The sequence below is a fragment of the Mus caroli genome, unplaced genomic scaffold (genome assembly GCF_978045245.1).
Source record: "Mus caroli unplaced genomic scaffold, Mus_caroli_1 scaffold_8, whole genome shotgun sequence".
Taxonomy (NCBI): Eukaryota; Metazoa; Chordata; class Mammalia; order Rodentia; family Muridae; genus Mus; species Mus caroli.
Genome location: NW_028227263.1, coordinates 138760078 through 138777486, shown reverse-complemented (window position 1 = coordinate 138777486; position 17409 = coordinate 138760078). Strand labels below are relative to the sequence as shown.

The following is a 17409-nucleotide window of genomic DNA, read 5'->3' as shown; positions in this document are numbered from 1 at the left end:
ATAGAGTTTATATATCTCAGAAAGAAGAGGGAAGCTAGGGAGAGGATAAACTGGGAAGGCCTCTATACCACCTTCCCTTTACCACCTAGCCTTCGCAGATCAGGAGTCGTGCATCTGTCGAGGCTGTTCTTGTCACACAAGCCCTAGGTCAGTAAGGGTGATGGAACAAATATGTTGAGATGAGGCTTCCGACGTCTTCCTCATGAAGAATATTAAGCTACATTTTCTGTTGTCTTAGAAGACGATCTTCGTAGGAATTGTCTAAAAGGGACAAATCATGAGATCCGCTGAGTGCTGGGATCCACACCTTTGCACTGACCCTAAGACGGGCAAAAATCCCTTTGCTTCCCAAGCTTTATTTCACTGGCTGAAGAATGAGTCTCACCCCTATCTGCGAGTCCCTTCCCACAAACTGCATCTTCTAGATGCCCCCGCATTTGAAAGAAACTGGGACTTTTAACGTCTTCCACACTGGGCGAGACTTAAGCACTGTTAGTCTTGTCGGACACCGTGAGAAAATCCTATGAAAACCACATTACCCAGACTACGCTGTGCGTGAGCCCAATAATCTAACAAGCCGTGGTTCAGTTCCAGGTTACTCGCACGCCATGGCCGCAGCACTTTGGTGCCAGGGGACTGGAGTGCGGGGGGAGCCAAGGGACACTTTCCAAGATTGTAGCGGGATTTGAAAAGGACCGGAAGATAGAAATTCTCTCCGGAAGTCCATGCACACCTGTGTGGTGTGTTCCTCCGGCGGGCCGCGATCTCTAAGCCCTCTTCCTTTAGTCTGCAGCAGCCAAGGGTAGTGGTTTACCATCTCCATGGAAAGTCCCGCGGTCTCCAGTCCAGCCAGTTTCCGTGTCACCAAGCCAAGGCCGGACGGGCGTGGGGAGGTTTTCCTGAGGTCTGCCAGGCGCTCCATCCATCTCACCCCGCCCACGGAAAGTCCGACTATGGTGGCCGGGAAGGACCACACACAGGTGAGTGGACTCTTTTAAATCCCTGCTTGTCGAAAGGTCCAGGGAGCCGATACAGCCCCTTGGATTGAGCTCTACCGTTGTCATTGGGGTGGGGGTGGGGGCACAGTGAGGCCACCAAATTTGTCAGTGGTCCTACCAAATTTGTCAGTGTTCCTAGATGTTTCCTAAAGATGCTCAGTTTGAACTATAGTTTCTGGAAAGATGCTGCACCTGACAGCAGATTTATTAGAATGCCAGTAACTGTGGAGTGATTGGAATGTTGCAGGTCAGAACCTGGTTATTAATTATCTTGGGCTATTTTTAGCCCCCTTATAGCTGACTATTCCTTGCCCATCACAGCGTCTAACTTAAAGTCATTGTGAAACACAGATGAAACATTTTGGATGTGTCAAAGTAGCCATAGCCGACTGCTAGCTTCCACCAACCTGAAAGCTAAAAGAATATCTTCAGATAGCACCTGAGGCCTGTAGCAGAAGCTTCTCCACTGGCCTCTAACCTGCCTGCCCGATGGTAGGTAGATACACGCAGTTAGTATAACAAACGTTACATTTCATTATGCTGAGGGTTGTCACACAAGGTTCACACTGTAAATTCTTAATTATGGTCCCACTTGCACAACAGAGGTCTGATTACTAAGTGTCAGGATCCTAGGAGAGGCTCTTGAGCTGCATGGCAGATCAAGAGGGCATATCTCAAGAGCTCAGAGCATAAGAGCACAGTGGGCACCATGGGGTTCTAGGACTGTGTCTGGCTATCCTGAGTGAGTGATGTCACTGGGTTCTGGTTATAAGGTGCAGTTTTGGCTGTAGTGGGGTTCCTGGTTTCATCTTTACATACCTAAAGGCATTTTTATTTTTTTTTACTATGCTCATTACATGAGTGTGTTTGAAAAGTATCTTGATATGTGGTCCTTTTTTGTTCTGTATCTTAAAACTTTTGGAACATGGCATTTGGGTTAACCTAAATCTGAGTTCCAGGGTCATGTTCCTGTCTTGAGCTGCGAGCTGTGTTTTTTACATTGTCATTGGTAAGCTGTTGCAAGGGTAAATGGTGCTTCCTCTGAGGCCCATCATCCTAATACACGCTACTGTGCTTGCAAGTGTCCACCCAGACTGACCAGGCCTCTAGGAACAGTGCTGAATTGAGAAAGGCAGGGGAGGCTAAGGCATTCCAGGCAGAAAGAAATACTGGGAGGAGTATAAGGTATATTGGCCATCTAAAGAGGCCTATATGAGGCTAATGTAGCATTCTCCAGATACCATCAGCCTCTGATCACCTATAGCCAGTGAAGGGACCTGATTCTGAGAGCCACACAGCCGCTGTGATTGATCCTTGGCCACATGTGTTCCCTGGTTTTATTTTTGTTTCTGTTTTTTCTTCTTCTTCTTCTTCTGTTTTTTTTTTTTTTTTTTTTTAGTATTGTAGCATCAGAGACAAGGGCTGTCAGAATCCAGCAGGGGAAAGGCAATTGTCTCATTGTGGAATTGCTCTGGCAGCACTTGGGAGGCAGAGGCAGGCGAATTTCTGAGTTTGAGGCAACCTGGTCTACAGAGTGAGTTCCAGGACAGACAGGTCTACACAGAGAAACCCTGTCTCGGAAAACCAAAGGGGGGGGGGAACAACCAAAAAACAAAAAAAGAGAGGTCTAGGCCACTTGTGAAGCTGGTCAGGACCTTGTCTCAAGTAAATTCTAGTAACTTAATTATTGTTCTTTTATTCAGACAAGTTTTTACTCTGTAACCCAGGCTGGCTTCAAATTCCCTAATTCAAATTCCCTAATGCTGGGATTACCAGTGTGAGCCAGCACCATGAACACATTTCTTGTGAAGCCAGCTATAAACTCTGTCTAGCTGTATCAGAAAGGTATTTTTTTAGAGTGGATTTGGCAACAAAAAGGAGTGGAAATGCTACACAAATTCACTAATTTTTTTTTTTCCAGACAGGGTTTCTCTGTGTAGCCCTGGCTGTCCTGGAACTCACTTTGTAGACCAGGCTGGCCTGGAACTCAGAAATCCGCCTGCCTCTGCCTCCCAAGTGTTGGGATTAAAGGCGTGTGCTAATTTTTTAAAAAAAGATTTATTTATTTTATGTACATGAGTACACTGTCGCTGTCTTCAGACACACCAGAAGAAGACATCAGACCCATTACAGCTGGTTGTGAGCCACCATGTGGTTGATGGGAATTGAACTCAGCACCTCTGGAAGAAAAACCAGTGTTCTTAACCTCTGAGCCATCTCTCCAGCCCACTAATGTTTTTAAGAACTAGAAATTAAAATCTTTTTTGTTCCTGGAGTTTCTGTTTTTGTTTTCTGTTTGTTGGTTTTTGAGACAGGGTTTCCTCTGTGTAAAGGCCCTAGCTGTCTTGAAACTTGATTTGTAGACCATGCTGGCCTCACACTCACAGAGATCTGCCTCTCAAGTACTGAGACTAAAGGTGTGCATCACCATGCTCAGCTCAAAAATAGCTTTCTTAAAAGATATGTTTGCATAAGGGCGGGTGCACGTGAGTACAAGTGCCCTCACAGGCCAGAAGAGGGTGCACTATGCCTGGAGCTGGAGATCATTCATGTTGTGGGTGCTGGGAGCTGAGGCAGAGCCACTGTTCTGAGCCAGCGCTCCAACTATGTAGCTCCTTTTTGGAATAAGCTTGTTACTTTAGACTCTCCTTGCTGTTAGTGTCAGGAATACTATGACAGCTTCAAACCCGTGCAAATCCTGCCAGCAGTAATAAGATGTGTGACTCCAGGTGAGTCGGTGAAGCTCTTTAGCCTCCAGTTACTCACTGCTACGTGAAGACCTGATGATGGTGACCTCAGAGACTGTGGGAAATTAAGAAAATCTTCATAGTGAGTGTTGGAGAATGTCTCTGTTTAAGATCCCTACTGTCGGATAGAACGACCGTTTGTACATTTGTTTAGTGTGCATGCATCCGGGGAACCAGAGGCCTCTCTAAGGGAGTTGCCTCTCACCTTTTACTATGTGGGTTTCAGGGATCATTTATCCGGAGACTTCTTGACAGCCCTAGGCAACTATTGTAAACCATCCTGAAGAGGCTCTGCTTGGTATCTGTATTGGTACCACCTTCTGATTTCCTAGAATTCTTACTGTCTGCATCTCACAGCCACATGTTATTTGTTGTTGTTGTCTGTCCTTCTGGTTTTGTTTGGGGTGGTTATCTTTTTCTCATTCATTCATTCATTCATTTATTGTGGATTTTTTTTTTACTTTATTTATTTATGTGTTATGTGTTTGTATGCATGTAGCAGCCTGATGGTAGAGGTCAGAGGACAACTGGAGGGAATCAGTTCTCCTTCCATCTTATGAGGGTTCCAGGTATTGAACTTGGGTGGTCAGGATTAGTGACTTTAGCCATCTTGCCAGCCCAGTTGTTTTGTTTCTTTTTCTTTCTTTCTTTCTTTCTTTCTTTCTTTCTTTCTTTCTTTCTTTCTTTTTTTTTTGTTTGTTTTAGAGACAGACTCTCACATAGCTCACTTTGGCTTTGAAATGACAGCAGTCTTCCAGCCATTACCAGTGAAGTTCTGTGACTATAGGCATGAGCTGCCAGACTCTGGTGACTCTTGCACACCTTTGTGTACCCCAAGTGTCATCCCCCTTACCCTGAATCCCAGAATGAAACCTGGGCCTGAAGACACACTATGTAGTTTGTACCTTCATTTCTCTTAACCTCCTTCAGTAAGGCATGGGCCAGCTGTTCTCATTGAACCCCAAGGCTAACACTGATGCCGCTGTTTGACTTTGCAAGGTATCTCTGACCTTTGAAGATGTGGCCGTGGCTTTCACCCAAGAGGAGTGGGGACAGCTGGACCCTGCTCAAAAAACTCTGTACCAGGAGATGATGCTGGAAATCTATGGGCTTCTGGTCTCTCTGGGTAAGGCTTTCTATTCTACTTTTAAGAGTATTTTAGAAATATATTTTATTTAGTTTGTATACATGTGTTGGTACACACGTGTTGTGTATGGAGGTTAAAAGGCAACTTGTAGTAACTCGGTTCTCTTCTTCCACCACATGAGTCCTAGGAATAAACTCTGGTTGTCAGGCTTGGTGGCAAGCGACTTTATAAACTGTACCATCTTGACATCCACCACCCCATTTTTTTCAATTTTTTATTAGATATGTTCTTCATTTACATTTCAAATGCTATCCCAAAAGTCCCCTATACCCTCCCCGGTCCCTGCTCCCCTACCCACCCACTCCCACTTCTTGGCTCTGGCGTTCCCCTGTACTGGGGCATATAAAATTTGCAAGACCAAGGGGCCTCTCTTCCCAATGATGGCTGACTAAGCCATCTCCTGCTACATATGCAGCTAGAGACACGAACTCCGGGGTACTGGTTAGTTCATATTGTTGTTCCACCTATAGTCCTATTGTTGTTCCTGTTGCAGACCCCTTTAGCTCCTTGGGTACTTTCTCTAGCTCCTCCATTGGGGGCCCTGTGATCCATCTAATAGCTGACTGTGAGCATCCACTTCTGTATTTTCCAGGCACTGGCATAGCCTCACACGAGACAGCTATATCAGGGTCCTTTCAGCAAACTCTTGCTAACATGTGCAATAGTGTCTGTGTTTGGTGGCTAATTATGGGATGGATCCCTGGGCCCCACCCCCATTTTTTAAAAGCAGGTCTCTCATTCTGCAACTCAGGGTGACCTGTGTGGTGGTTTGACTATGCTTGGCCCAGGGAGTAGCACTATTAAGAGGTGTGGCCTTGTTGGAGTATGTTTGGCATTGTTGGAGGAAGTGTGTCACTTTGTGTGTGGGCTTTGAGACCCTTCCTCTAACTCCCTGGAAATCAGTCTGTTCCTGGCTTCCTTTGGATTAAGATGTAGAATTCTCACCTCTTCCAGCACCATGACTGCCTGGACACTGCCATGCTTCCTGCCTTGATGATAATGGACTGAATCTCAGAATCTGTAAGCCAGCCCCATCTAAATGTCCTTTATAAGAGTTGTGTCTGTTCACAGCAATGGAAACCCTAAGACAAACCTGGAATCACATGTAGCCCAGGTTGGCCTCAAATGCATAGGGAGTCCTTTTGGGGTTGCATACACATTTGCACATATGCTTGCTCATGCACGTGCGCGCGCGTGCACACACATACACACACACACAGTGGTTTAAATGAGAAATGTTCCCATAGACTCAGGCATTTGGACACTTGGTCTTTTGTTGGTGATGCTGTTCAGAGAGGTTATGGGGAGGTGTAGTCTTGCTAGAGGTAGCACATCACTGGGGGTGAGCTTTGAGTGTTACAGCCTCACCCTATTTCCAGTTCCCTCGGCTTCCTGCTTGTGATTAGTGATACTGTTTTCCACCTTCCTGTTCCTACTGCCATGCCTGCCTGCTACCATGACTTTCCTACTACTGTGAACTCCTATCCCGCTTAGACCCAAGTGAACTCTGCCGTCTCTAAATTACGTCATTGTATTTTATGACAGCAAAAGAAAAGTGTGTGTGTGTGTGTGTGTGTGTGTGAGGGTGTGAGAGAGAGAGAGAGACCCTTCTGATCTTGCTTCACATGCTCCTTTCAGCCCGAGACGAACACTGCCACAGTCTCTCTGCAGGCTGCCTGCCCTGTTCTCTATCTGGAAGGTGGTTGGTCTTTCCCTTTGCTTGAGGAGTGTTCTCAACAAAATGTGGTGCTTCATGTGGCTGCTGCTTCCCAGCACGACCCACCTCCTCTCACAAGGTCTTTCCCCACTGTTAACATCCACTCATGACGTGGCTCCATGCTAAAGGTGCTTGCCACCAAGCCTGATGACCTGATTTTGATTCCCAGGCCCCACATGGTGGAAAGAGACAACTGAACCTCACAAATTGTCTTCTAATCTCCATCCATGCATACACCATGGCAACCATGATATACCACCCTGATAGACACACAGTATTTTTTTTTTGATGTATATATTTTTTTTCTTAGAGAGGTGTTGCAGTATAATCCCTGAGTGTGCCCTTGCGTGACCTCTGCTCTCTGAAGATAATTGATCTTCCTGCACAAGGCCCTGCCGCATCATTACCCAACGCTCAGTTTCTGCTGCTGACTCCTCTGGTGTTTGCGGCTTTTTTCATTTTGTGGCACTTGAGAGTCCAGAGTCCAGGTCCCTGGTGTCCAATCCCAGAGTTGCTCCTTTTCCCCCCCTTTCAATGGTTTTTTAAATTGTTGTGCATGTGTACATGACTGCTTGTCTACACGTGAACCACATGTATGCAGTGCCATGGAGGCCAGAAGAGGGTGCTGGATCCATTGAAACTGGAGTTACAGGTAGCCGTGAGCTGCCTGTGTGGGTGCTGGGAACCAACCTGCAGTTCTCTGCAAAAGCAGTGAGTGCTTTTAACTGCTGACATATTTCTCCAGCCCCTAGCTTTGTTCTTAAAACTTCTTAGCTCTGGACCTCTTATCCAATCCCACTCTGTCCCAGCATCGTCTGCTTAGATGTGGACATACCGGATATCTATTCCCACTGGCCTTGTCAGTGTACATAGGTTGTTACAGGAAAGGGGTTCAGAACAACCTTGCACTGCTGTCTCTGTGTGTCAGCCATTGGATGGATCCCCAGTTATCATGACTAGGATGCTCATGACTAGCATCCCAGTTGTGCCTGCACTCCACACCTTCTGCATGATCATGATTTTGTGGTTAAATAGCATATAGGTCTCTCTCTCTCTCTCTCTCTCACACACACACACACACACACACACACACACACATAGTGATGAAGCCCTGAGCCTTGGTTTGTCCATGTATAAAATGGTCCTGATCATGGTTATGGACTTTGAATCTGGGGATGCTGTGAGGAAATTCCAAAATAGACCCCTTATAGAGTCTTTGACTTATAGACTACCAGGAAGAACACTGTAAAACTTGGTTAGTTTTATTGTTTTGATTTTCCTATTTTTGATAGGTAGCCCAGGCTAGCCCTCATACTCTCAGTGCTCTTCCTGCCTCACCCTTCCAAGTTCTGGGCTTATAGGCCTATGTCACCATGCACATCTCAAACCTCTGCATTACGTCTAACAAAAAACTTCAGTAAAGATGCATACTGCTGCATTCTGGCTTTGTCTCCCAGGCTTTTATGAGGGTGGATTGTTCTTCTCAGGGTGTTGCGATGGGGGGACTTTTGAGAGGTGGGACTTAGGAATGGATATGCAGCTCATTATGTTTAAGGACTGCTGCCTAGGGATCAATTGCCCCCACACTGAGCTGAGTCTTCCCATATCAGTTAACATAATTAAGACAGTCCTGTAGCACACATGCTCATAGGCTAATCCAGTGTAGATAGTACCTCATTAAGATTCTCTTCCTAGGTAATAAAGTTGATAAAGCTAAGCATCACACTAGTGATGAATATATTCCTCCATCCACTGTTGTTCTTCTGATACCTCTGCGAGTGTGCAGTTATAGAAGAGTGTGACTATTCCTAGCTTGGCATGGCAAACTTACCTCATCCATCTGTACCTGCTTGCCCTCCATCATGGGAGCAAAGTGCTGGAGTTACTGAAGTAGACTATTAGTCTTCAGAAGTGAGTTAAGTAAGCCTGTTATCTTACTATATTGTTCATTATATTATGCGTTTTGTGGTTTTGGTTTTGGTTTTTTGAGACGGGGCTTCTCTGTCTGCCTTGACTGTCCTAGAACTTGCTTCATAGACCAGGTTGGCCTCAAGAGTTTGAGATCCACCTGCCTTGGCCTAGTAAGTATTAAAGGTGTGTGCCACCACCTACTGGCTTACTATCTCTTTTGTTACAGCAGAAAGATCAGACTAATACAGATAACTTATTTGCATTTTGTTTGTTTTGTTTTGTTTTTGAGGCAGATTTTTCTCATGTAGACAAGCTGTCTTTCTCAGCTCTTCTCAATTGCTGAGATTACAGATTAGTGCCACCCTACCTAATATGACATGTTTCACTTAAAATGTTTGCCTCTATTGTCTGTATATATCAAACAAGTATTATTTTCTTTAAATAAAAAGGTCAATACAGCTAGGTATAGTGATTACACGCCTTTAACCCCAGCACTCCAGAGGCAGAGACACTTGGATCTCTTGTGAGGTTGAGGCCAGCCTGATCTACATACAGACTGAGTTCCAGGACAGCCAGAGTTATATGGTAAGACCCTCCCTTGAAAAAAAAATTACTACATTCTTTTTTTTTTTTTTTTTTGGTTTTTCGAGACAGGGTTTCTTTTTATATCTCTGGCTGTCCTGTAGCTCACTTTGTAGACCAGGCTGGCCTCGAACTCAGAAATCCACCTGCCTCTGCCTCCCGAGTGCTGGGATTAAAGGCGTGCGCCACCATGCCCGGCTACATTCTTAAAGTTCTGTCTGACATATGTGTACACACTTGTCAGAGTGTGTGTCTGAGCTCAGAGAACACGTTCCAGGAGCTGGTTACAGGAGAACAAGGTCTGTCTGACGTGTGTACACACTTGTCAGAGTGTGTGTCTGAGCTCAGAGAACACGTTCCAGGAGCTGGTTCTCTCTCCTACCACGTGAGTCGTCGGAATCACTCTGCTCCTCAGTTTTGGCAGCAGGAGCTTTGAACTTACCCAGCAGGCTTGCCAACCAAGTATTATTTTCTAATGGAGTGTTTAGTATGGCACAGAAACCCTTTTTAGTTGGTTGGAGCAATTTCATTCCAAGGTGTGGGCCAGATCCTGCAAGATTGAGGGTCTTTTTCTTGTTTTACCAAAATCCCCAAGTATGCTTTTTTGTTCTCCCTCCTGTCCCCAGCCTGGGGCTGCTGTGCCAGCTGGAGCAAGTGCAGGAGCCATGGACAGTGGTCAAGTCCCCCTGCGGAAGCACCTGCTTAGGTAAGAGTCTGGACCAATGGAAGGAAGGGCTTGGAGGTTTGGACCAGGCATCTACTGGAAAGCCTCTTTTTTTTTTTCCCCTAAAGATTTATATTTATTTATATGTCTGTGAGTATATGCCACACCTGGGTGGCCTCTCAGAGCCAGAAGAGAGCATCAGATCCGCTGCAGCCAAAGTTACAAGCTACCATGAGTCACCTGATGATGAACGATGATCTGAAACTCAGATCCTTTGAAAGAGCAGTGAGGATTGTTAACTACTGAGTCATCTCTGCAGTCTCTTGGATGCTCCTTAGTGGATAGTTTCTTGATTAGTAGCTGTGGAAGCCTGTGATCTGTGGCTCCTCTGATTCTCCCTGCCCCATCCCATTTGTCATGGCTCCTGGGAAGGAGTCAGGTTCATAACTACTGTTTCAGTACCTCCTCTCCATGCACGGGCTTGCTACCTGGCTTCCTTGCCACCAGCTCTGTGGCTCTAGTGATGCGCTGAACCACCAGTTGTCGTTTTAAGTGTGTTCCTTACTTTTCTGTTGCTGTGATAAAACACTATGACCAAGGCAGCTGATAGAAGGTAGGGTTTATTTGGCTTGTGATTCATGAGGGGTAAGAGTCCGTCATTGTGGGGAAGTGAGATGACATGCAGCAGGATTGTTAGCTGGAGAAGCTCATGTCTTGAACCACAGTCAGGAAGCAGAGACACTGGGAATGGCATAAGGCTTTTGAATCCTCAAAGCCTGTCCCCAGTGATGTGCATCTTCCTGCACTCTTACACCTCTTAAGGCTCCCCAGACAGAGCCACCAGCTGGAGACATGTGTTCAAAGGCCTGTGGGGGGTGCTGTCATTCGCACCACCATGATTAGTGTGACTCAGCATTAACTGCCTTGTCAAGCTCCAGGCTCAGTGGTGCAGCATAGAACTTTGTCTCCCCCATTCCAGAGTCCGTATGGACAGCTGAGAGCTCTGTGTCACACAGCTGTTCAGGGATTCTCACGCTTTCTGTCACCTGCCTGTTGCTGTAAGGTGGTCCTGCCATTTTCAGGCTGTCCAAAGACTCAGAGAGGAAGAGAGATCACACCCATTTCCAGGGACACCAGATCTAGTCAAAGAACAAGGCATTCAGTCTTCCTGGGATCCACAGGGCTGGAATATGTTATGGAGCTATGTGTCCAAAAAGAACAAGTTGGTTTTGTTTGTTTGTTTGTTTTTGATTTTTGTTTTCAATATCTGTTGGTAGCCTGTACCCAGTCTGTCCTTGGAAATTGATGGCAGCCATGGACCGTTGGGTTCTACTGGAGGACACAGAATTAATTATCTGATGTGTTGGTGTTAGCATCAGTGTCTGAGACAGCACACGTTGCAGCTAAAGCTCCGTTGCCTTTGTTCACCAAGTGCCTTGAGAGTTGTAATGCACCTGTGCAACCCATGCTGCAGTGGGGTAGATGTGCCCTTGGTCCCACATTGGTCATATCCAATAAGCATTCCTCACATTTCCCTCCAGATGTTGCAGGAAAAGGTATCCTTTCTCAGTCTCTCAATTTCCATCCATAATTCTCTTCTACCTACTACCCTTTGCAACCTTCTTGTTCATGAGAGTCCTTCAGACATGAAAAGGAATCCCGTGTTTCCATGAATAATCTGCTGTATAAGATCTCAGTGTCACTGTGATCCACCTTGGGGCTGTTAAAGCCAGGCACCATCTGCATGTTGGTTGGTATTTAGGCTTAATGTTTAAACAAAATTATTGGTAATTTATATTTAGGGGTGGGTGGCACATATGCGAAGCCCAGAGAACTATGAAGTTGGTTTTCTCTTTCCTCTACCAAAGATAGTATTAACATTTGTAGTGAACATCCAGCAGTGCCTTCACTTTCAACTGTATCTCCATGTATCCTGTCTGAGCCAAACCTTCCATCTCCCACCTTCCTGTGACAGGGTTTCTCTATTATGTAGCTCTAGCTGTCTTGGAACTCACTGTGTAGACTAGGCTGGCCTCAAACTCCCACAGATCTAGAGAGCTACCTGTCTCTTCTTCCCAAGTGTTGGGATTAAAGGCATCTAACACCATGCTCGCTGTTCAAGCTAAACCTTTTAACCATATAATTTGCTTTTTTGGTGAACTCTTGCTGTTCCCTGAACCATCTCTTCTACGGAACTTGCTTGTGGGTCAGAAATGAAGTACCTATTCTGGGAAAAAAAATACACTGACCAGTTTTAATGATAGGAACTCATAACGAATTTTGAAAGGAGTTCTGAACTCCTCTCATACTTGAAGGCTATTCCGTATGATGCTGAACAACAGCTGAGTCTCCCTGTGTGTGCTTTCTGTCACAGTAGATAGTTTATGTCTTCTATGGGGACAGTGTTAGTTGTATCACCTAGAGGAATTTTACTCCAAGATGCCTGTCTCACTCTTCTCAGCCACAGCCAGCTTGTAATCATTAAAACAGCTCATTGAAAAATCCCTCCCCCAGCTCCCAACCCAGTCTCTCACTTAGCATCTCCTTTTCACAATATTTGGACTCCAACAACCAGGAAAAAAGTTGCTAACCTAGGCTTTGGAAATAGTATAGCCGGCACTTTTTTTTAGTTCCTTGGGTATGTGTTTTCAGTAGCATAATCATTTTGTTTCTTTCTGTATTGTCCTCACTAACAGTCCCTGTTATGTGTTGAATTTATTTTAGGTGGCAGCAGAAAAACCAAGGCCATAGGCACTGCATACACGTGTAAGCCAAACTGTCTGAGGGAACCTCATTCTGGGGAGAATTAACACCAAAGACCCCAGGAAGCTTACAGTGGGTGTAAAGTCCATGACAGTCAGTCAGAAGTTCAGAAAAGAGTCTTCAAACAAGAGACAGAGGCCCTGGGGGAGAAGATCCCTGGGAAAACGAGTCCTATACAGGATGGTATAAAGGTAGCTGAAGAAGAGGAAACTATCTTCAGATGCAGTAAATGTGGGAAGGTATTTAATAAGAAACATCTCCTGGCTGGACATGAAAAGATCCACTCTGGTGTGAAGTCCTATGAGTGTACAGAATGCGGACAAGTGCTCTTCCTAAAGAGTACTCATCTCTAGCACCAGATGATCCACACAGGAGAGAGGCTGTACACATGCCTGGAATGTGGGAAGGCCTTCCACCACAAGTCATACCTCACCCAGCACCAGCAGATCCACAGTGGAGAGAGGCCTTACCAGTGCAACGAATGTGGGAATCCTTCACCCACCGCTCCAATTTTGTCCTGCATAGCAGGAGACATACTGGAGAGAAATCTTTTGTGTGTACTGAATGTGGACAAGTCTTTTGACATCGGGGAGGTTTCGTTAGACACTTTGTCATCCATGGTAGAGAGAACCCATACAAGTGCTTTGAGTGTGGACAGATCTTCAAACACAGGTCATACCTCCTGTGGCACCAGCAGACACACACAGGAAAGAAGCCCTATGAGTGCAGTGAGTGTGGGAAGGTCTTCCTTGAGAGTACTGCCCTGATCCACCACTATGTGATCCACACTGGGGAGAAGCCCTTTTGTTGCGGCCCGACCGGCAGTCCGCAAAGTGAACGTTCAACTGAGGATGGCAGTTCGAGCTGAAAAGAGAGGAAGCTAGACAGGGCGGGAGAAAGAACAAGGCCAAGACGATTTCATGTTCAAGGCCCCCTTTTACTAGTTTCGACATCCAGTTATAAAGGAAGGGGGAGGGAACCCGATTTCCCGCCAAGTAACTTGGGGTCCAGTAGCAGGATGAACACGTGTGTGTGTGTGTGTGTGTGTCTCCAAGCAGCAAAGTGACAGAGTCCAGCAGTGGGTGTGGCAGAACAAATGAGCAGGAAACTCCACCCTTGAGCAAGCAGGTTCCAGGCTGGGGGAAGGGAGACCACACCCTTTGAGTGCCTCCAGTGTGGCAAAGCCTTCAACCACTGGTCATACCTCAAGAGGTACCAGAGCATTCACACTGGGGAGAAGCCCTTTGAGTGCATCCAGTGTGGCAAAGCCTTCACCCACTGCTCTACATTTATCTTGCATAAAAAAGGTCCACACCAGAGAGAAGCCCTTTGAGTGCAAAGAGTGTGGGAAAGCCTTCACCAGTCGGAAAGATCTCATCCAGCACTTCAGCATCCACACTGGAGAGAAGCCCTATGAGTGTGTGGCGCGTGGGAAGGCCTTTCCGGACCTGTCAGGACTTACGAGGTACCAGCGAGTTCATAGTGGGGAACATAATTGAAGTATTGAGTGTGGGAAGACCATGCCATCATCCACACTGGGGAGAAGCCGTGCAAGTGCAGTGAACATGGGAAGGTCACCAGTCTCAGCTCATCCCTCAATCAGCATCAAAAACTGCACAGTGACAGAAGCCCTACCACTGTGGCAGAGAAGGGAAGACCATTCACAGCCACACAGCTCTCAGTTATCCTCGGTGAACTCCTTCTGAGGAAAGATTTCTTGAGTGGAAGCAGTGAGGGGAAACTTTTGTCACAAGAAACATCTTCTTCAGGATCTACACCAAAGGGAAGCTGCACAAGTGTCTTGACCATAAAACAAGCAAGAAAGCAAGCAAGCAAGCAAGCAAGCAAGCAAGCAAGCAAGCAAGCAAGCAAGCAAGCAAGCCCTTCCTATTACAGCACACGCTGTCATCTGAAGAGCAACAGCAGCCACAGACCCAGCCTTATTTCCCTCTGAAAATTCACCCAGGAAGAACTCCAGGGTTTGGGGTGGGTTGTGGTAGGGGTGGGATCTTGTTTAAAGTTCACCCAGGAAAACTTCAGCCACATCTCCCTACAAATTTACATCGTAGTATTATCTCAGGGATTGTTTACAAAGCAGATGCCAACAAAAATAAAATCACAGATCTCTTCAGACCTCCCAGAAAAACCTATGGCACTGTGATATCGACCCCTCAGCTTATTTGGAGTGAGGTGGGTGTTTTATTAGTCAAAGCCTTTGGCCCTTTCTTGTGCCTTGTGTATTCACATGGTGTTGGGGAGTTAGCTGAGACCAAGCCTGTAAACATGTATTGCATATCTTTGTGTCCTAAGATACTATTCTTGAGACCAGTAACCTTTGTGATGAACGAGGGACACTTGAGCCATGAAATACTTCATATGTAAGGCAATAAGGATCCACATTTTTCCTAAGTATCTGTATTCTTGCAAATTCCAACAGCCTTTTTCTGTTTTCCTTTAGCAGTCTCTCTCTCTCTTTTTTCTCTCTCTCTGCATGTGTAAGCTCTCTTCACTGCTGAGCCATTGCTCCACCTCTTTAATCATATAAATATACACCCTTCTTCATACTACACAGCTGAAAATTTTGCCTGTCTTTGTAGGGTGAAAATGATAAACCTTGTGTTTTCAGCTGTTTCAAATTTTTCTCAGATTAAAAAAAATGTAGTGGAGCTGGGTGGTGGACTCCTTCTTTAGGAGGCACCTCAGATTAGAATGCAGAGTCAGTGGGGGTGGTAAACTCGGATGGGATAACTCAGTGGTCCAGAGTATAACTCCTTCTAGAAGACCTGAATTCAGTTACCTGCACCCATGCCGAGCAGTTACCAATTGCCTGTAATTCTAGCTTCATGGGATCCTATACCCTCTTCTAACCACCAACTGCCACAGGCATTTTTCTGTATGCACAGACACACAGAGATACAATTAAAAAAATAAATTAATATTTTCCAAGCCTATTAAAGTAGAGAATAATGGCTCTGCCAGGTGTAGCTATATGGTTCTACTACAAATCATTTTCTTTCTTTTTTTTTTTTCTCCTTTCTGAGACAATGCTAGAGTTGTCTATATAACCATTTAGCTGAGGTAGCACAGTAGTAAGAGCAGTGGTTTCTCTTGCAGAGCACTGGGTCTGGTTGCCAGCATCTACATGGTGGCCTACAGCCATCCATAACTCCATTTGCAACTGACTTCTTTGGGCTCTTGGTGTGCAGGGAGTGTACATACAAACATGCAGGCAAAACATTCACACACATGCAAGTACACACAATATTTACTAAAAGAAACCAAGTGTAAGACTGGGCATGGTGGTACAAGCCTTTACTAACACTCAGGGAACAGAAACAGGTGTGTCTATGATTTCAGCTAGGCCTACATAGTGAGATCCTTTCTCCAGAGAAAAAGAAGAAAAGGAAACCAAGTGTAGTGGGGTGTGCCTACAAGTGGCTCAGGCAGGAGGACTGTGTCATGTAAAAGTTTAACTATGGTCTTTCTTGTGTGTACTCCCACATAATGACAGAGATTATATTTATACAGAAGCTTAAAGAATTACAGCTGTACAGAAATTCATCTATTCTGACCTGACTATGAATGTCTGGCCTATTTTCCAGCCCCATATCTTGTTACCTGCCATCTTAGTCTTTCCCTGGCTCCTCCTGCTCCATCATCTCATGGAGACTCCCTCCATGACACCCTTCTTGATCTCTATCTCCACCTTGGACCCCCTCACTGGGAAGGAAAAATCCTATTTTATCTCTCCTGCCCAGCTATTGGCTATTTAGATCTTTATTAACTGACCAAGCCAGCTCAGTCAGTCAATGGGTTCTTCAGGAAGGGAGAAAGGATTGATAAGAAAAACACAATTAGACAACACTGTAAAGTAACCCCAGCCAGTTCTGAAGCTGAAGGCCTGTTTATTTTTTTCCAGTCTGCTTTTATACCATTCTAGGTACACACAAAGTATATGGTCAGTCCTAAGGCATAAACAAAATAGTTAAGGAAAAAAACAAAGCTTAAATAATGAACAAAGCAGACAATAATCAAAGTAATCAAACAGGAAATAAACAAAGTCCCATTATCACTGTGTCTAGAGATTTATCAGGTTGACCTTCCTAGAAGCAACTTCAAAAGCTCTCCACAGTTAGCCAATCAGAGGTGATGGAGAACAATTTTTACACAACATTGAGACAGGAGATGCTTCAACAATTATGACAATGCCAACATCCAATAGCAATGAGGTGTCCTTGCACAGAAATCAGCATTTGAATGCACATTATGTAAAACTATCCCACAAAGATGTACTGCTTGAGGCCAGTCTACTTTGCACAGCCCAGGGTGTCCATTGGGTACATGACAAGACATGAGCTTCATAATGAATTCCAGACCAACCAAGGCTACAGTGAGACACAATCTCAAAAACAAACAAGCAACAACAACAAAAGAAAAATCAAAAGCAATAAAATCTAAAACTGGAAGGCTACAGATTTTTGTCTTTAGCACAGTGACTACTCTTAAAATATATCTCTTAGCTGGCTGGCTGTAGGGCATGCCTTTAATCCCAGCACCTGGGAGGCAGAGGTGTGTTCATATTGGGAGTGCAGGGGGGGAGGGGAGGAGTGTGTCTCTGTGAGTTCAAGCCTATGCAAGGGAATACAATGGGAAACAAGTGTGTTTGCTTGTTTTTCAGGTGGTGCTTTGTTTTTCCCCTTAGCTGGAGTTGGTCTTTACAATTTTACTCACATTGCCTAGTCTGAAAAGAACAGGGAAGCATTATTGCTCCAGGCTGTCAATTTCTTTTAAAAGCAGTGAGCCAGCTGGGCACTGGTGGCACACACCTTTAATCCAAGCACTTGAGAGGCAGAGGCAGGCAGATTTCTGAGTTCAAGGCC

The 17409-nt window shown here is 45.3% G+C and overlaps 1 pseudogene; it reads left to right on the top strand.

Annotated features, from left to right (window-relative positions):
- Positions 1 to 799: 799 nt before the first annotated feature.
- LOC147003713 (uncharacterized) lies at positions 800 to 14735 on the top strand (annotated as a pseudogene).
- Positions 14736 to 17409: the final 2674 nt, after the last annotated feature.